At 37.9% G+C, this 18096-nt stretch overlaps 1 protein-coding gene across 1 annotated transcript in view; it reads left to right on the forward strand.

The window, feature by feature from the left end:
* Nucleotides 1–922: 922 nt before the first annotated feature.
* Nucleotides 923–18096, forward strand: part of MC2R (melanocortin 2 receptor) — a 152146-nt gene continuing 134972 nt past the window's right edge. The window contains exon 1 of the mRNA XM_074573597.1: nucleotides 923–1547. The gene's annotated coding sequence lies outside the window, so the exon portion shown is untranslated. The remainder of the gene's footprint in view (nucleotides 1548–18096) is intronic.

Consider the following 18096-nt stretch of genomic DNA (forward strand, 5'->3'; position numbering starts at 1 on the left):
CTTTAATGAAGTTTTAAATACAGGATACAGTTGTGGGATTTGAAGACTGACCTTTCAGACAGGAGAATGCAAGGGTGTTAATTGTATTTAGACTACATGATTAGTTAAATCTTGTTGGGTTTCTACTGAAATACATGAAATGTTTGTAGAGCACCCTGTGATAGTTTACAGCAGTTAGACAGCATGGCAGTTTCAATAGAGTTCCTGGATCTTAATAAGTATTTCAAATCACCGAATCTGTCCCAGCTCTTAACCTTTTGAATAGCCATGGAAATAGACCGTCCAGAGGCTGATGAGGGGCAGCAAAGCTTGAATGTTATAATAGGTGAATGTATCAATATGGCTGTGGTTTCACATTCTGGGTGATATAGACCAAAAAGTTTAGAGTGTCACTCCATTTATTTTCGTAGTGCATCATGTATTCAAAAGCAGAGCTGCACAGAGCAGCTGGTTGTGTTAGTTCCAGCTGGTGCTACCCTGGGCAGGCAAAGGAGCAGCAAAATTGCAGGACCAGATCAGTGAACACCCCTGCATGCCAGGGCGCCGAGGCAGGGACACAAAACTGATTGTCACTGCAATCCAGTATCTGGGCTTTTCTCTTCCACACATTCCTCCTCTGAATGACAGGGAGAAATTTTTGGTGCAACGTGTGGTTTCTCTTGATGAGACTGAGAAGGAGGGGAAGTCTGAGAAAGTAAACAGATGCTGGAGTGATTTTTGAAAGGTGTGGGTAATTGAACAGGTTTAGGGTAATTATCAATAAATGTTCTTAAAGATTAAGTAGAAATTCACATACACAAAAGTTCTTAGTGCAATTTATAAAAGAAGAATAAGGAAGATTATTTGTCGATTAGCTTATTTTACCTCTCCAGCTTTCAGCATCTTGACAGTGTGTGGAATAAATACTAAATTGGCTAAAAAATACAAAAGTACAGCATTGTTCACACATTAAGGAAAAGTATAAAATCAAGAGGCTTCTGAGGTAGAAAATAGCCGCAGCTGGCATGAAGGACACAACATCTGTGGTTCCCTGATAAGCTACATGAGGTACGGGACGGGATGCAATTATTCCGTGGCTTTACCTTATGATGTATAGCGGATACAGGAATGGGATGATACCATGAAACAGATAAGCTGCCAATTAGCTGCCCGCTACATGCTCAGAGCCAACATTTTGTCAAATTTTGATGAAATGCTGTCCTTTGTGCGAACTTTGCTCATTATAATGTCATTATAATACCAAAACACACCTCCATCCCGAAGGCTACCCGCCTCCAAGGTGCGACCACTCCTTCTTGAGTCTGCGCCCTGAATTTCTTGTAAACTATACCTTTAATTGTGAAGCGAGAGAAATTTACACCAATCATGATAAAAGTATGTATGACTAAAGTCACTCAAACTCCACCTTGAAGATAACAAATAGTATAAAAATAGCCCAAGAAAGGGGGGATACCCAGGGAAGACACCATCACAAAGAATTACATCACTGACTTCTGGGATCAGTCGACGGGCTGAGCCTCTCTTCCCCCCCATAGGGACGCCTTTGGGTAAGACTTAGATTATACCGAGTGCTTCCTCGGGAAACTTAGAAATTTCTCTCGAGACTCTCTTTTCCTACATTTAAAGCCAGGCTGTATCGTTTATAACTTTGTCGCGCGTTTTGTATATGTAACAATACTTTCATTTGCACGTGCTTTGCAGACAGTGTATTTATCACCGGCAATCCTAAGAACCTATATATCTGTTGTTTAAATAAACTGCACTTTTTTAAGTAGCTAGTCGTTTTGGTTTCTCACTGAACGCGACCAAAGACTCGAGAGTGGCCGTGCTAGTTCATGAGCACGACTAGACTGAAGGTGCAGTCCACTATTAGTGTATCCAAATCGTAATAGTTTAATACATATTAAACGCGATTGGACTGATAGTGCTGAATTGGGCATCACTCAGAATTTAAACCTAGCCGCACCTAGCCTCCCACCTCGGTGAGGAGTGTTAGAACGCAAGGGGGTTTATCTTCTGCTAAAACCGCTTTGCCCCTTTTCACGCAACACAGTGTTAGTTCAGCAGAACAAAGAAATTACTCCCTTGGATTTCTGAGGCATTTATGTTTCTCTTACTAATGAAATACATGTGGAATGAGTCACAATGTCCTTCTTGACCAAACTTTTTGAAAGAAAAAAAGATTAGCAGTATTTCTTTCCTCACTTAGAAAACGCTACATTTTAAATTAAAAAAATATGGATATTTTATTTTTGTATCATAAGAAATGTATTGAGAAATCTTAGAAAGTACTTAGATGTATATTATAAGGATTTCCTCAGGGGTCATTGTCGTGCCTCAGATAAAAATGGACAAACAGACTTCCATGTATGCCGGTACCTCACAGTTAATGGTTTTAAACTACAACGACAGCTATTAAGACAAACAATTCAATAGACATGCCCTTTAATCTCTTTAATCTTTTTCCAACATGACCTATTATTTGTATCACCTAATCCCACATTAATATTTTAATACACTTTGTATGTTAGTGTAAAGTCAGCGTGTGTTAGTGTAAAGTCAGCATATGTTAGTGTAAAGTCAGCAGCAGGGTCCAATCCAGGGTTTTATGGGATTTATTTTTTTTTTTGCCTCTTTATTGCTGTGCTTTTATTTCTATTTGAAAAATAATCCCCATATTAAAAATGCTAGACACATTCTTTCATAATACTTTAGTTCAGAATTACTGAATGCTACTGAAATTATTGACCTGGGGCCCCAACCTGTTGTTCTGAGGTGCCTGCTGCTGAAGATTTCCCTGTGGTTGAGATCTGCAGAGGTACATAGGTGAGAACAGACGATGCAAGGTGCAGAATGTGTTAAACAGGTAAGTCTCTGTTTCCCAAGCCCTACAGGGAGACCATGAGATCAAATGATAAAGCAGGGTGACACTAGGAGTCAACACAGGTCAGTGGACAGGACAGAGCGCAAGGAGCACAACTATGCTTTCAAGCCTTTGTTCCCCTTCTTTCTGTCCACTCTAACAACAGCAGTTGAGCAGAGACTCAATTTTATGCAGCCATATAACAGCCAGAAGAATAAATGTCCTTGCTGTGCCCTTCTAATACCTATGCAGAACTCATTTCATTAAGTCTACCAGATATTATTTGGTGTAAAATGAGAGACTTGTTCAGGACTGATCAGAAAAATGTTCATAAAATATTTTTTGGCAGAAAAAGACTGTTATAGTTAAACAGTTTTACCATGATCTTTTATCATTTTTAAGAAAAATTCTCATACTACAAAATTAAATACATATGAAAAGGAGTACATTTAAAAAAAAAAAAGAGAGAAAGAAACATTTCATACTATTTTTTTTTTCTTTCCCATTTTATTTTTTCTCAAATAGTCATGCTTTTCAGTGCAACAAAAAAATGTTGCTCCTTGACATTAAATATATGAGTGAATATTTTTGGCTACCTAGCATGACGCTCTTCACAAGATAAGGCAGATATTCTAAGAGCAGGTATTCAATATTGCAGAAAATCAATCATTTTAAGACATTAAGCACCATCTCACAACTCTGATTTCTTTTCAAAACATAGAAATGTGGATGAAATCTGTGTGTTCCTTCACATCCAAATATGAATGGCTGTCTGGAGAAAGATAAATGAGGCTGCAAATGACTTCAGAGATTTTTTAAAATCTGAATTATAATTATATGCTTGAAGAAAGAAGATTCATATGCAGTGGATTCTTGATTACCTGGTAAATTAGAATCATAGAATCACAGAATATCCTGAGCTATAAGGGACCCAAGGGGATCATCAAGTCCAACATCTGACTCCGCACAAGGAAACCTAGAAGTTAGACCATGTGTCTAAGAGCATCGTCCAAACACTTACTGAACACGAACAGGTTGGGCCTATGACCATTTGCTCCAGTGCTTGACTACCCTCTCAGTGAAGAAGTTTTTCCTAATATCCAATCTTAACTTCCCCTGACACCTTTTTAAGCCATTCCCTCGTGTCCTATCAGCAGACACCTGAGAGAAGAAATCATAGAATCACAGAATCATAGAATCATAGAATCACTGAGTATTTTGGGTTGTAAGGGACCTTTAAAGGTCATCTAGTCCAAACCCTCCTGCAATGAGCAGGGACATCTTCAACTATACCAGGTTGCTCAGAGCCCTGTCCAACCTGACTTTGATTGTTTCCAGGGATGGTGCATCTACCACCTCAACCTGTTCCAGTGTTTCACCACACTCATTGTAAAAAAATTCTTTCTTCTATCTAGTCTAAATCTACTGTCCTTTAGTTTAAAACCATTACCGTTTGTCCCATTGCATCAAGCCCTGCTAAAAAGTTTCATAGAATAATAGAATAGTTTGGGTTGGAAGGGACCTTAAAGATCTTCTAGTTCCAACCCCCTGCCATGGGCAGGGACACCTCCCACTGGACCAGGCTGCTCAAAGCCCCATCCAGCCTGGCCTTGTACGCTTCCAGGGATGGCGCATCCACAACTTCTCTGGGCAACTTGTTCCAGTACCTCACCACCCTCACAGTAAAGAATTTCTTCCTAATATCTAATCTAAATCTCCCCTCTTCCAGTTTGAAGCCATTACCCCTCATCCTATCACTACATGCCCTTGTAAAAAGTCACTCCCCAGCTTTCTTGTCAGCCCCCTTCAGATACTGGAAAGCTGCTATAGGATCTCCCCAGACCTTTCTCTTCTCCAGGCTGAACAACCCCAACTCTCTCAGCCTTTCTTCATAGGAGAGGTGTTCCAGCCCTCTGATCATTTTTGTCACGCTCTTATAAGCCCCCTTTAAGTACTGAAAGGCCACAATAAGGTCTCCCTGGAGCCTTCTCTTCTCCAGGCTGAACAACCCCAACTCTTTCAGCCTGTTTTCATAGGAGAGGTGTTCCAGCCCTCTGATCATTTTTGTCACCCTCCTCTGGACCCTCTCCAACAGGTCCATGTTTTTCCTGTACTGTGGGTTCCAGAGCTGGACACAGTACTCCAGGTGGGGTCTCACCAGGTCAGAGTACAATGGCAGAATCACCTCCCTTGATCTGCTGGTCATGCTTCTTTTGATGCAGCTCAGGATATGGTCGGCTTTCTGGGCTGCAAGCACACAATGCCAGCTCATGTCCAGCTTTCCATGTGCCAGTACACCCAGTACCTCCCTCTCCACTCCCCGTCATGTGGAAGTCGTAGACAGCAATAAGGTCACTTCTCGGTCTCCTCTTTTCTAAGCTCAACAAACCAAGTATCCTCAGCCACTTCTAAAAAGTCTTGCCCTCTTGTCCTTTCACCATCTTCTTGCTCTTCTTTAGACATATTCTAATATTTCTATATCCTTCTTATATTGCAGAATCCTAAATGGCACACGGTACTCGAGGTGAGACTGCACCAATGCTGACTGTAGTGGGACAATCACTGTGTTTAATGCACCCCAGGAAATGCTCGTCCCTTTTGGTTGCCATCAACCAAAACCACCAGACCCCTTTCTGCAGGGCTGCACTCCACCCTCTTGTCCCCCAATCTATAGGTACATCCACCAGATTACACTGTCCCAGGTACAGAATACAGCATTTGTCCTTGATAAATTTCATGTTTTGTGATTGCCTGGTGCTCTAAACTACTAAGGTATCTCTGTAAAGCCTCTCTACTTTCTATTGAATCAATGGGTCCTCCAAATTTAGTATCATCAGCAAATTTGCTTCATGTGCACTCAACTCCTGTGTCAGGTCACTGATAAAAACATTGAAGAGAACCATTTCTCAAACTGAGCCCTGGAGAACACAACTAGAGACTGGCCACCAGCCAGATGTTGCCCATTTACTACAACTCTTTGAGCCTGACCCTTCCACCAATTGTTCACACACCATATTGTGTACATATCTAGCCATATACTGGACATTTTGTTCAGAAGGATACCATGAGAGACAGTATCAAAAGCTTTGATAAAATGTCCTGTTCTTATTATGAGAGTGTGAGTAGTGTTTTGGATGAAAAATCTTACCGTATATAATATGATTTACTATTTCATGAGAAGCACCCATCACCAAATAAAATTTTTAATATAAAATAGTACAACATCTTATTTTTCAGTGGGGAAAAAACAAGTAAGGTTTACTTTCCAATAAGTACTATCTGGCGTTCTTAACCTGTTTATGCCCTTTTCGCCTGAATACTACAGAGACCAGTCGTCTACCACAGTTTATCCGAGTAAGCAATTGTTCTTTCAGACGAATTGCTAGAATTTGAAACACTGTCTAGAGGCTTGTGGGAGAGCTATTTAAGAGAGTGGAATTGTAATCCATACTGTTTTTTTCTGAGGTAAATATATGTCATTCAGTCAGTGGATAACAGAGATTGTAAATGTATTCAGTCTTCAGATTTTTGCAGCACTGAAATGTAAATATCAGGAGAAATTGATGTGGAAACATGATTTAATTCATCCTCTATTTAAGACATCCAGGTGTGAAATGAGTAGCAGTGCATTATGGTTAATGATTTCACTGCAATATAGGAATCCCCTCAGCAGGAGAAGGGATATTCTGTTTTACTTTAGATAAAAGCTGTCCAAAGACTACAGACAAGGAAAAGTTTAAATGTAGCCAGGGAGAAATATAAGTAGAGTACTTTACAGTAAATAGAAAGAGTCTGTAATCGTTCAATAAAGAAATAAAATCTCTCTTCATGACAACTCCTTACTTTACAGAGGTGGGTGTTTTTTCTAATTTTAAGTCCTTGTAAGCTTGATGATGATGATGATGATGATGATGATTGTTTCTGTTATCATTCTCTTTCCTATCATACTTTTTCTTATCTCTCAGTGTCTCCCATTAGAAGGCAAAATTTTTCTGGCACACGTGGTCATTTTTCCCATACGTCACTGACTGTGCTACACAATGAGGTTCTTGCTTGATCTTTGTTCCAGTGCCCCAGAACTGGACTTCATGCTTTCTCTGAGGTCAAAGTCACATAATGGCCCTGAGAAATTTCAGCCATTTTTTCTGCTCTGCCGTGGGGTTCTGCCCACATAAATTGCCCCTCTGGAGAATACTTTAGCAATTAATAATAAAGATTTTTTACATGCGTTTACATCATTTTTCTTTGATAATAATTAGCAAGACAGGGAAATTCTGTACTAGGCTTGATCTCTAGACTTCTACTGCAGTGTCTTTGTGCATAGCAGCAGTCATAGGAAAGCTTTACACGGAGCGGGAGCAAGAGAGGAGCAAACATGTTGTGCAGTGTGAGAGCCTGTGCCAGAAGTGGAATCCCTCTTCTCCTGCTAATGATGTGGTTGGTCCCAGACCACAGGACAGGAAGCCCTTCCTGCTTATATCCTTGCACAACTAGTGAAAAAGAAATTTGGGTTCATATGTGCTCTATTGGTGCTTATGATTTGGGTTGTTCAATGCTATTTCCTTCAGCATGTCTCAGGGCACAGAATTTGCCAAGTTTAACTGTGATTCATTGAGTACATTTTCCAGAATGAGCTTTTTAAAAAAAAAATAAATTGTTTTCCCTGAATTTGGTTGAGTGTGTCTTTTATTGTTAGCAAAAAGGTATGTAATATACATGACCAGCTACCCTTAATGTTTCTCCTACTTTTCTAAACTTCTGTCCTTTTCCTGTCTGCTCTTATCCAATTATTGTATCTGTTTAATCCTTTATTTTCTCTGAAGAATCCCTTTTCCTTCAGCCCTTTAAAGATTATTATTAAATCTCTGTATTTCTATAAGGCCATTTTGCCGGGGTGCTGAAATCTGAAAGTACTGTTCAAGGAAAGAGTATATTGTTATAGTTCATTTTCTGTCCTGTCTTTGTATTGTCTTAGTTTACAAATTCTACATCCCACTGAGATGCCCACCAGCTGTTTTTTTCTTCTAGGAGATTGCACAACTAATTAAAATCTGTCAAACTAGCTCATATTAAAAACAATTGTAGGATTGAATGAACTTGATATTTTAAGTAGTTCCCACGCTTCCACTTTTCCAGCAACTATGTCTACTTGCTGAAGGACTTTCATAAAATAGTATGAAAGAGGTATCATTTTGGTTGATAAATTTTAGTTTCAATTTCCAGTCCCGTCCTCAAAGTTGTATGTTCTTCAGATCCTACCAACAAAAGCAGAGCTATGAACTTTCCAAGTAACGAAACATACAAATAGGGTCTCAAAGCACACAGCTTAAAATTTTGTGCAGCTAAAAGTGGATTTGATTACAACTTGCTTTGTCTGAACTTATTTTGGAAGTCACTGTTTCCGTTAATTTTAGAATCCCATTTTATAGTTGTTAAAAACTTCACGTCTGTAAAATAGAAATGCTGGCTTCAAAGATTTCTATAGAGTGATAGTATCAAGTACTGACACTGCTACATTAATTATATGAACACCTGCTATGCAAACAATTTTGGAGATTCTCATGCTGATTTGGTGTCATATACCCTTAACAATAAGAAGCAGAGTAAAAAATGGCTAAGGACATTTATTTCTTAGAAAAATAGCGAAGTTTTGGTGTAAAGGTACTCTCATTCAAAGCAGAATTGTAAATATCCTTGAAAGCAGTTACCTGCGACACTTCTGTAAATGAAAAGCTGCTCTGCATCAGAGCTTTAGTGCATCTGATGGCCTAGGAAATATTCATTCTGGGTTGACCAGCAAGGTGGGCTCACTATTACTTTAAGAAAGATTTGGGAATGGGGGCTAATCAGCCTGGCAAAAGTAACTTTTGGGGGGAAAATATCTTTTGTGTATTTCTGTACTTTAGTCCTTTAATTCCAGTTCAGCTGACCAGCCTATAAAGCACTGAGGTGTCATCTTTTTTTATCTGATGAAACTTTTAACTTTATTTAACAAAGAGACAGGTATCCCTTGGTATTAAGCCAAGTTGTAGCCTGTTACTTAGCCACGAGTATTTAGAGTACAACAGTTTAGATCAATATATAACTAATATATTAATAAATACAATAACTGTGTTTTATCAATAGATAAAAAAAATTGTGAGGAGACTGGAGCATAGAGTTGTGCAGGTCAACCCTAAGAGCAGCTAAGCTTTTGTGAATCTTGCAACATGAATTGCTTGTCACTGGGAGGATCCCCGCATAGCCGATGGCATAGCAGGCAGGGCGTCCAGTGACAGTCAGAAACTGAGCTTGAAATTACACCCTTCAGCACTGCCTTTTCCTGGCACTGCTTTTGCTCTGCTACTAATAATGTTCATGTTGTCAATTCAGTCAATTTATTCTGTCTTCACACATCCCACACGAGCCAACACATGGGAAATCTCTTCTGGCATCATCCACGTGTATAGTGTTTTCCTCTCACAAGTTATATATTGAGCTTCCCAGTCTCCAAAAGTTTTGTACCAAGCCAGGGTCCTGGGAATTAAGAGCAGCAAGTATTGACTCATTCTTTTGAGAAGGCTGGTAAAATACTCTTTCTATCAGAGAGAGCTGCTGACCCTTCACATCAGAGCAATACTTAAAAGTGTTGATAAGCTGAATTGATTTGTGAAACAATTAGTTCCATCATATTGCTGCAGCAGCTTTGAACGGGACAAAAACTATTGTCTTTCAGATAGGCAGACGGAACATTTTTACCACAGCATGAAATTTTATTTGTCTGGCTCCTCCAAGAGACATGAAAAGAGATACCAAAACTCTAAATGTTGATAATACTGCTACAGTGTCATGAGGCAGTGTGAGACAAAGGATTTGAAAACAAAATACATTTGGAAAACTGAAAGGATGGTTCACCTTCTTTCAAGAGGCGTGTGACTGGGTTTGCATAAGAAAAAAAAAAAAGGCAAAATACCAGACAAACCTATGGTGCCAATGCAGTTTGAGTGCAGTGTGCAGTTCTGGTCCTCACATCACTAAAATTGATGTAGCAGACCCAAAAAATGCAGAGCAACAAGTAAAATCAGAGGTATGAAACAGCTTTCATATCAGGAATGACTAAAAAAAATAGGTCTCTTCTTCATAGAAAAAGGACAGATAAAGCCATATATCGCATGGATCTGCAAAACTGCATAGCAGGGAAAAAAGATAATGATTATTCATTATCTTTTCCAGTACAGGACACATGAGCAACAAGTGAAAACAAGCATCAAATTCAAGCAACATCCACAAAGAAGAGACTTCTTTGCATGAGGTGGAGATCAGCTGTGGAACTCCTTGCTACTGGGTGCTGTGAATGCAGTTTTTACAGCAAAATTTGTACAAAATGATGAGGATAATCCACAGAAAAACATCAAAAAAAGAACATTGTCATCCTCTCAGGAAGTCTCTTATGCATGACTTGTTGGAGGCTGCTCTTCTAGCAGTATCCAGGCATTTGTCACTGCCTACTGTCGGAGACAGGACTCATATAAGACAGACTAGTTGTTCGTCCCAGTATGGTCATTCCTACTTTCTTCTGTTGAATCACAGAAGTAATTTTGAGTAGCTGAAACTTTATTTGTATTATTTACACTGCAAGTACACTTATACACATTTTGCATGTAAATTCTACATCAGCGTAGGGAAAGAATAATGCTCCAAAGCTGGACAGCAGTGTCCTCCACCTAACAAGGTTGTTTAGTTATATTCAGGCATATTTCATAGTTTCATTAAGTCAGTGGGATCATCTCTGCATAAAATGAGTGGAAGCAAAATGTAAAATGCTAAAAAATATTGAAAAATACAACCCTTCTCAAAAAAAAAATGTCACAGCAATCAAATATATTGTTACTAATTTAGTAGACTGGCAATAGGAGAGCTTCCTAATATATATAAATGTCATTGTCCTTGAATGCCTGGCAGTGCTGAAAAGGCAGAAAGAGCCTGTTGTCAATGAAGCAGGAGAGCGCCGATCTTGATTTCAAGCAAACTGGTCAAAAACCTGGTTGTGTGAAAATGATTACTAAACAGGTTAAAAAATATTACAGCCTACACCCCACACCTGATTAGAAGGGTATTCATCAGAACGAAGAACGTTGTAATTTTTCTGTATGAATATTTATCTCTGTGCTTAGCAACAGATGCAAATGGGATGGGGATATAAAAGTCTAACTTATTTAGCATATTTATATCTTTAGTTGTTACAGAATAGACTTTGTTTTCAATTACCTTCACAATTACTGATATGTACTTCTCTACTTACTGTTTAAAAAACCCTAAGGCTGCCCAAAACCAGTGTGTAATGTTCTTCACTTCAGTCAATGAGCTTTAACAGAAACCAATGCATTTTAACTGAATTTTTGTTTATCTCAAGCAGCACATTTTAATGAAATCAATACATTCTTGCTGAAAGCTTCATGAATCCATTGGAAAGAATACATTTTTACTGAAACCAATATACAGTTTTATAATGTCTGTATGTTTTAGTGAAAGCATGGCAATATATTTTAGCTGAAACCAATATGTTTCTCCAGGGCTGATACCAAAGAAACCTTATTTTACAGTGAAACCAATGCATTCTCACTGAAACTAATATTCCATATTCCTGAGCCAACACTGTCAGGCTAAATGAAAGCTATGTTTTATTTTAGTGAAGAAATTACATACTTTCAAGATTATCTTAAAACAAGGAGTTTTGCAAAGCTTACATTTTAGTATGTACATAAAATAAGAAGCATATCATAAGAAGTCATTCCTAGATAGATCTATCTCCTTGGTTTTACATTTTACGTAGTCTTGCAACATACAGGCATTCTATCAAATGAGTAATGATATAGATAGGAGTTTATTTTCATTCTCAATAGACTTTCACTAAATCTTTTTTTCCACTTTATATGCATACTGACTTAAAATAAGTCAGCATTATGGGTGATTTACACTTCAGAGCAGAGGAACAGAACAGTGGTTAATGATTTTATTGTAGACTAGATGTGATTTATTATGCAAGAATTTTTCGTAAGAATTGTTTTCAGTACATCAGTTTGGGTATTTTTCTTGACATTTTGACTAAAGATGTGCTGATCTGCATTACTTAGAAATATTTTGAGTAGTCTGCTATATGTAGCTAATGATTTGTGATCCTTCTAAGTGTTTTAATCGATGCAATTAATGTGAATTAGAAGGCTTCATCTGAATTTTAACAGATCTGAAGAAATGCATAATCTGCTTAAAATTTAGATACAGTTTTTCTTTCTTTATCTTTTCAGCATAAAGAGATAAAGTATGCAGAGCAAGAAAACCAGCAACACAATAAAACTGTTTCAGCATTACGTGATACAGCACAAAACCACAGGACTGTTAAACCAAAAGGGCCAATTTCATACAGTTACTGTTCTCACCACAGGCACAGCAAAATATTATTTTCAGTTAAACCCAATACAGCATCATTTCCTAATGAAAATGCAATTGTGATGAAAGATTAAAGGAATTTACCGTAGCTCAGTAAACTAAAAAAAGAGCTGTTTGACTGCAATGCATTACAAGCTTGAAGTCCAGATCCGAAATCTGATCGTTTGCAAACTAAAGAGAGCAAAGGGTTTCCCAACCTCCCATAGAAATATATTGAAATTCTTCAGTGTTAATTAGCTCAGAGCTGTAACTGATTTCCCTAAGATGACTGAGGAAATATCAGGGCTTTTTCCATTACAGTATCCACTTTTGACCCCACTGTTCATGGGTTTCTTGCTGAAACACCAAAGACATTAGCAAGCAACATGGAGCACTCCCAATTCACCAGCTCCAGTTTAGCATTCCTAACTGTTCTGATAAGACCCTGATATTTCAGGGAGTAAGGAAAACATAGCCTTGCCATGGCAAAGTTTGCTTTGCCAAGCTTGCTGGTTTACAGAGCTGACCTACTTACAGTCCTTATGAAAACAAAACGGACATGTTATCTCTGAAGTTATGCCTAATCACATCTTCAAAAAATTTCTTTCCCTACTAATGATGTTTGAGAAATAATGAATAAAATGTAAATGCAATGGAAAGTCAGAAGGAAAATGCAATATTGAGGAAAATATATAGTCCAATTAAAATGATTACCATAGAAAAGGGTAGTCTATACTCCTACTGCAGCTCCTCACCGAATGGTTTTCTTCATGTACAATAGGTTGCCTTGGGGGTAATTGATCCACTTCCAGAAAGTCTAATCATTGGTTTCCAAAGAATCTAAAAGACAAAGTGTAACAAGACCATGCACTGTACTAGTATTGGATTTTACCTCTCCTCATTATTTAGACTCCTCTAGCAATTTTCCCTTAATAAGTTCCTATAGTGCTCTGCTGGATTCCTTTTTTCTATAACATATATTATTCTTCCAAATGAATATGGTCCACTCATCTTGACCTGACTTCTACGCCACCTCTTTCTAATTACTGCTCTTGGTGTCACACCATTTCCTGCAAGTATTATAGCATAAGCGCCATTCTTATATTTATTTTAGAATCCCACACAATGAGGGATAATAGTGTTAGTTGCTCAATTTCATCCTTTTCTGTGCCATTATTAGAACATTCTTGATTTTAAAAAGGAATTAAAGTTTTGAACTTGAAGTATAATCTTAACACAAATGACTACCCCAGATACTTAAATGCAGCTGAACTAAAACCAAAGCAGAAAAAAATTTCAGTACTCCGTTTGAATCTCAGGTATCAATTGCAAATTTTCGTCATCACAGAAAAAAACAGGTTTTAAATTCATGGTTGCTTTTAAAGGCATTTAATAGCAACCACAGGAAATTGGGAGTCTGTTTTATATAATTACTTTAAATGCGTGTTTAATATTACTTTTTTGTAATGCTGAGATTCAAACAAGATTCAAAGTCTTGACTGATCAAGCATAGGAGGTATGGACACATTATCTATACTTCATGGACATAATACAGAGGACATGATAAAGATCATTAATAGGATATATGGTCAAAGCCTCCTGTCTTCATTTTAACAATCTCAACAAAATCAAAAAGGTATAGAAAAAAACTTGTGAGATCTATTTAGATCTTCAGGGACTTGCCTTTGGAGATTTAAGCGTATTGTGCATAACAATAGGAAGATTAGAGGGGATGTGATCATGGTCCTTAAAAGGCAACTCAGGGGACAGATTTATGGTAAGAACTATCTTGCAAACTAAGAGGTAAGGAGATTCAAATGTATGAAACTGATATTAAGTGTGAAATGAGGGGCAGGAGAAATATTCCAGTGAAATGTAGTTAACAACTGAAACAGTTAATCTAGGAATCCAATTCTGTGTGCTTTGAAGTCTTTCACGTGACACCAAAGATAGTCCTCTAGCTTGATGGGGCTATTTTATGCAAAAGTTCAGTTTAGCAGACATACTGGTTTCTCTTGTTGCTGATAAAAATCTACAAAATTCCACAAAATACATTTGTTAAGAATTATAATCAAACACTATTAAGATTCAGAGGAGGAAGCACTATAGAACAATATTTAAAACATCGCTGGATATAATGAAGCAGGAGGGAAATCCAGTATCCAGACTGTCTGTTTCATGTTGCATTAAAATTAACATTTAACTTTTAAAAGGTTTTCTACTCATAAGACAGTAATTAGATTTTTTTTAAGTATGGTTGTCATTTGGGATTATGTTTCTGAAGTTAATAAAAGGAAAAACAAAAGCAAAGGATGCAGGAAACCTTCCCTACCTTGTTACACATAAGGGACTGACCTTGTTCATCAGCAGCTTATAGCAGCTACAACTTAGGTCCTTAACTGTAAGTGCTCTTCCAGACTCTGCTGCTATTCACAACACTATTTACTTTCCTGACATTAGTTACAATACCTTCACCCTTTGATACTTGCAATGATTCTTCTCCTGAAGACCAATTATTTTTAAGAGGCAGCAATTTTACCTGTCCTCTCCCTTCTGCATTTTCCTTCCATTAACTGTTAGAGCATCCTGATCCAAAGGAAAATATACTTTACTCCTTCTTAGTTCATGCTTAGTTCAAAGCTAAAGCAAAGACCTGGAAAAAAATTGAGACCAATAACAGTAAAAAGAACCCCAACAATATCTTAATTTTCATAAAGGAGAGATCCCTTCATGTTGTCCTTTTTTATGTCAGACAATATCATAGTCCTTCATTAGTTGTCATATTTATGCCATAAGTAGCCTCTAAAACACTATCCCCTTTTGTTTCTGCCTCCAAAAAGGCTTTCCTAGTTAATAAGTAGTCGGGAACAACACTTTCCCAGAGCAGTAGCTCCCAAAATCTTAGTTAAGTAGTCGCTACATCACCAAGTAATATCACTGCTGGTATGTTGCTTTGCAGAGATTAGATTCAAGGCAAAGATCATGTGACGCAAAATGTGCAGATAACAGGAGAAAAGGAAATAGTGATATCTCAGATGCACTTGTGAAAGCTTTCTGCACATACAGTTTATTGGCTTGGGCTTGAATGGATAAATACATTGTGTGGTTATGACTGGCTGAAGTCATATAAAGAAAGCTAATGCCACGTTAGGAAATCCTGTTTTCAGATTATCAAAGACATAAAAGAACTGCTAAATTGGTCCCCTATGAAGCATGTAAATTTGACGGTTCTCTGGCAGAGAAAAAAAATTAGCATGGGTAAATGTAAAACTTCCTTAAGCACTGCAAACACGGAGTTTGAGATCCAAATGAACTACCACCTCTAATAATGATGCACTGAGCTTTATTAAAAATACTGAGTATTTCATATCCCACAGAGTCCTTTCTACTGAAGTACTGGCCCTGTAAAAGCTATATCCTTCTAATAGAAAAATTGCTTCAAATACTCAGCATGTTCACTGGGGAATGCTCATGTAAAGGTATGTCTAAAGTTGCTCTGATAAGACAGAGCAGTCTGTCAGTAATTAAAATCTCTATTAAAGGTTAAATGTAACTCTCCTTAAAATCAGTGAAAATATTTGCATCACTTCAGAAAGTTCTGTATCCAGCCACAAGTGATTTACATTACCTTCATCCTCTTAATTTCGGAAGGATGCTCCATAGAAAATTAAAAGGCAAGTGACATTGTGTCCCATGTGGTACACTGAGAATTCTCTGACATTTTCTGTTCACAGAAGTTGTCCCCAGTTGAAATGCACTGTTGAGTTATTTGGTCCCTGTATAATATCATGTGTGTGCATCTAAGGCTCAGAAAAATTTGCTAGCTGGCAAACCTGGTGACAAACAAATCAATGTTTTTCATTTTGCTGTTGGCATGCCTGATAGGATACGTGACTATTGGATGTCAGAATCTTTTTAGACTGGATTTATTGATCAAGTCTATCCAGAATGTTCAAAGCCTTCTCTTGTGTTTTGAAGTATATAGAAAATGTCTTGCTGCTCAAGGTTCCACAGAAGCCGAGTTATTAATTTTCACTTATCATCAGTGTCCTTACTGGCAGCCGAATGGTAATCATGTCTCTCTTCTTCCTTTCAGGCAACTTCTGTCAAATACCCTTTCTCATACCTATACACGTTAAATATTCTCACACAGGGTTGGTAAAATATACCTAAACAAGGTACGTGGTGTTGCTGTTGGTAATCATCTTGTATGGAAATTTCTAATACGTCCTGAAGAACTAAGAATATTGTTGTAAGAGCAAAGGAATGGACTGACAATTTGCTCCATTCCATGTTCATTCACAGGTTTTGTTCAGGATAACATTTTGTGCTTTTTCTCACTAGAGAGTTGAATCTGGAATGCTTTTAATATCCCAGCCCTCTGGCGTTCCCATTTTATGTCAGATGTGTTGCCTACCCAACTCTGTTATTCTTTGAATACACAGTAAGCTGCAGTCTGTCCGTCAGTCCTGCATCCAATAAATCATTTGTTTGTCATGGGACTTCATGAAAATATCTGAGCCTATAGCAACAATCTGTATCTTTTATGATTTACCGGCTTGACTTGGTATTTCACAAAATGATCTAAATTTCCAGTAACCAGCTCTACTCCTGCAACGTGTACTTCATCAATAGGACCCTGAAGAACAGCACGTATCATATAACGTAGTCAATCCACTTCTGCTGCTGTGTGGCCTGAGAATTGCCTGGATCAGCACATCACTTCTTCGCAAGAGTTAGGGATGGCATTTAGGTGCACGGGCTCCCTGCCTTTAGCATGCTCTGTGCATGTCCTTACTGTTCTGTAACTTATTGCTGTCTTAGCAGTCTCTGACAAAGATGAATTCAAACACTTCTGTGCCCTGATTTATTTCCAGGAACACATACAAATCTGCTGCAAGTGCAAGGCTCACACGGACTGTCCGTGAATCAGAAGAGCTGGGTCATTCCTTGTTCTCAACCAGAATGAAATCAGATTTCAAAATTTTTAAACCCACCAGAAAAGAAGTTTTTTCCTCTCTCTATACACCTCTAGGAACTAGGACTGGCTTTTCCCAAACATTTTTATAAGTAAAATTTGGTTTTCTGACTCTTCACAGAAAGCAAATAAATATGTACTATGACAAAGCAGATTCTGTGTTAGACTCACATGAATGCTTACAGAGTAGGTAGTGAGGTTCACTTGGCTTCACTCTGCATTTTAATGATCCCATCAGATTTTCAGCTGAAAAATAAATACAATTATAATAGCTAGAAAAAGATTAATCTGAGTTGCAGTCCAGCTCTACAATGATGACTCTGTTATGATTGTGTACATTGCCCTGTAGTAGGAACTGAAGTCACAGAATCATAGAATCATAGAATCATAGAAACACAGAAAAGTTTGGATTGGAAGGGACCTTTAAAGGTCATCTAGTCCAACCTCCCTGCAACAAACAGAGTCATCTTCAACTAGATCAGGTTGCTCAGAGCGCCGTCCAACCTGTCCTTGAATGTTTCCAGGGATGGGACATCTACCATCTCTCTGGGCATCAAAAGGGTAAGGATAGTCAAAGCCAAGGATATCTGTGGAAGTGATCAGCAGCCAACAAAATCTACCACTTATAGTGGTAGACCTACAAAATCACTTATTAAATGCTTTTGCATTGCAAAAGGATACTGTAAGAAGTGAAAAATTTCTCCACCTCCTCTTCCATCTATCCATTAACTCACTTGTGAGAGGAAGGATATATTAGGTGAACTAGTATTTGTGTGGTCTTGGTGCCACCTGAAAGAGGTTGTGCAGCTTTCAAACAACTCAGAGTGCAAATAGAGTGATATTGCATTCA

The sequence above is a fragment of the Larus michahellis genome, chromosome 2, assembly GCF_964199755.1.
Source record: "Larus michahellis chromosome 2, bLarMic1.1, whole genome shotgun sequence".
Lineage (NCBI taxonomy): Eukaryota > Metazoa > Chordata > Aves > Charadriiformes > Laridae > Larus > Larus michahellis.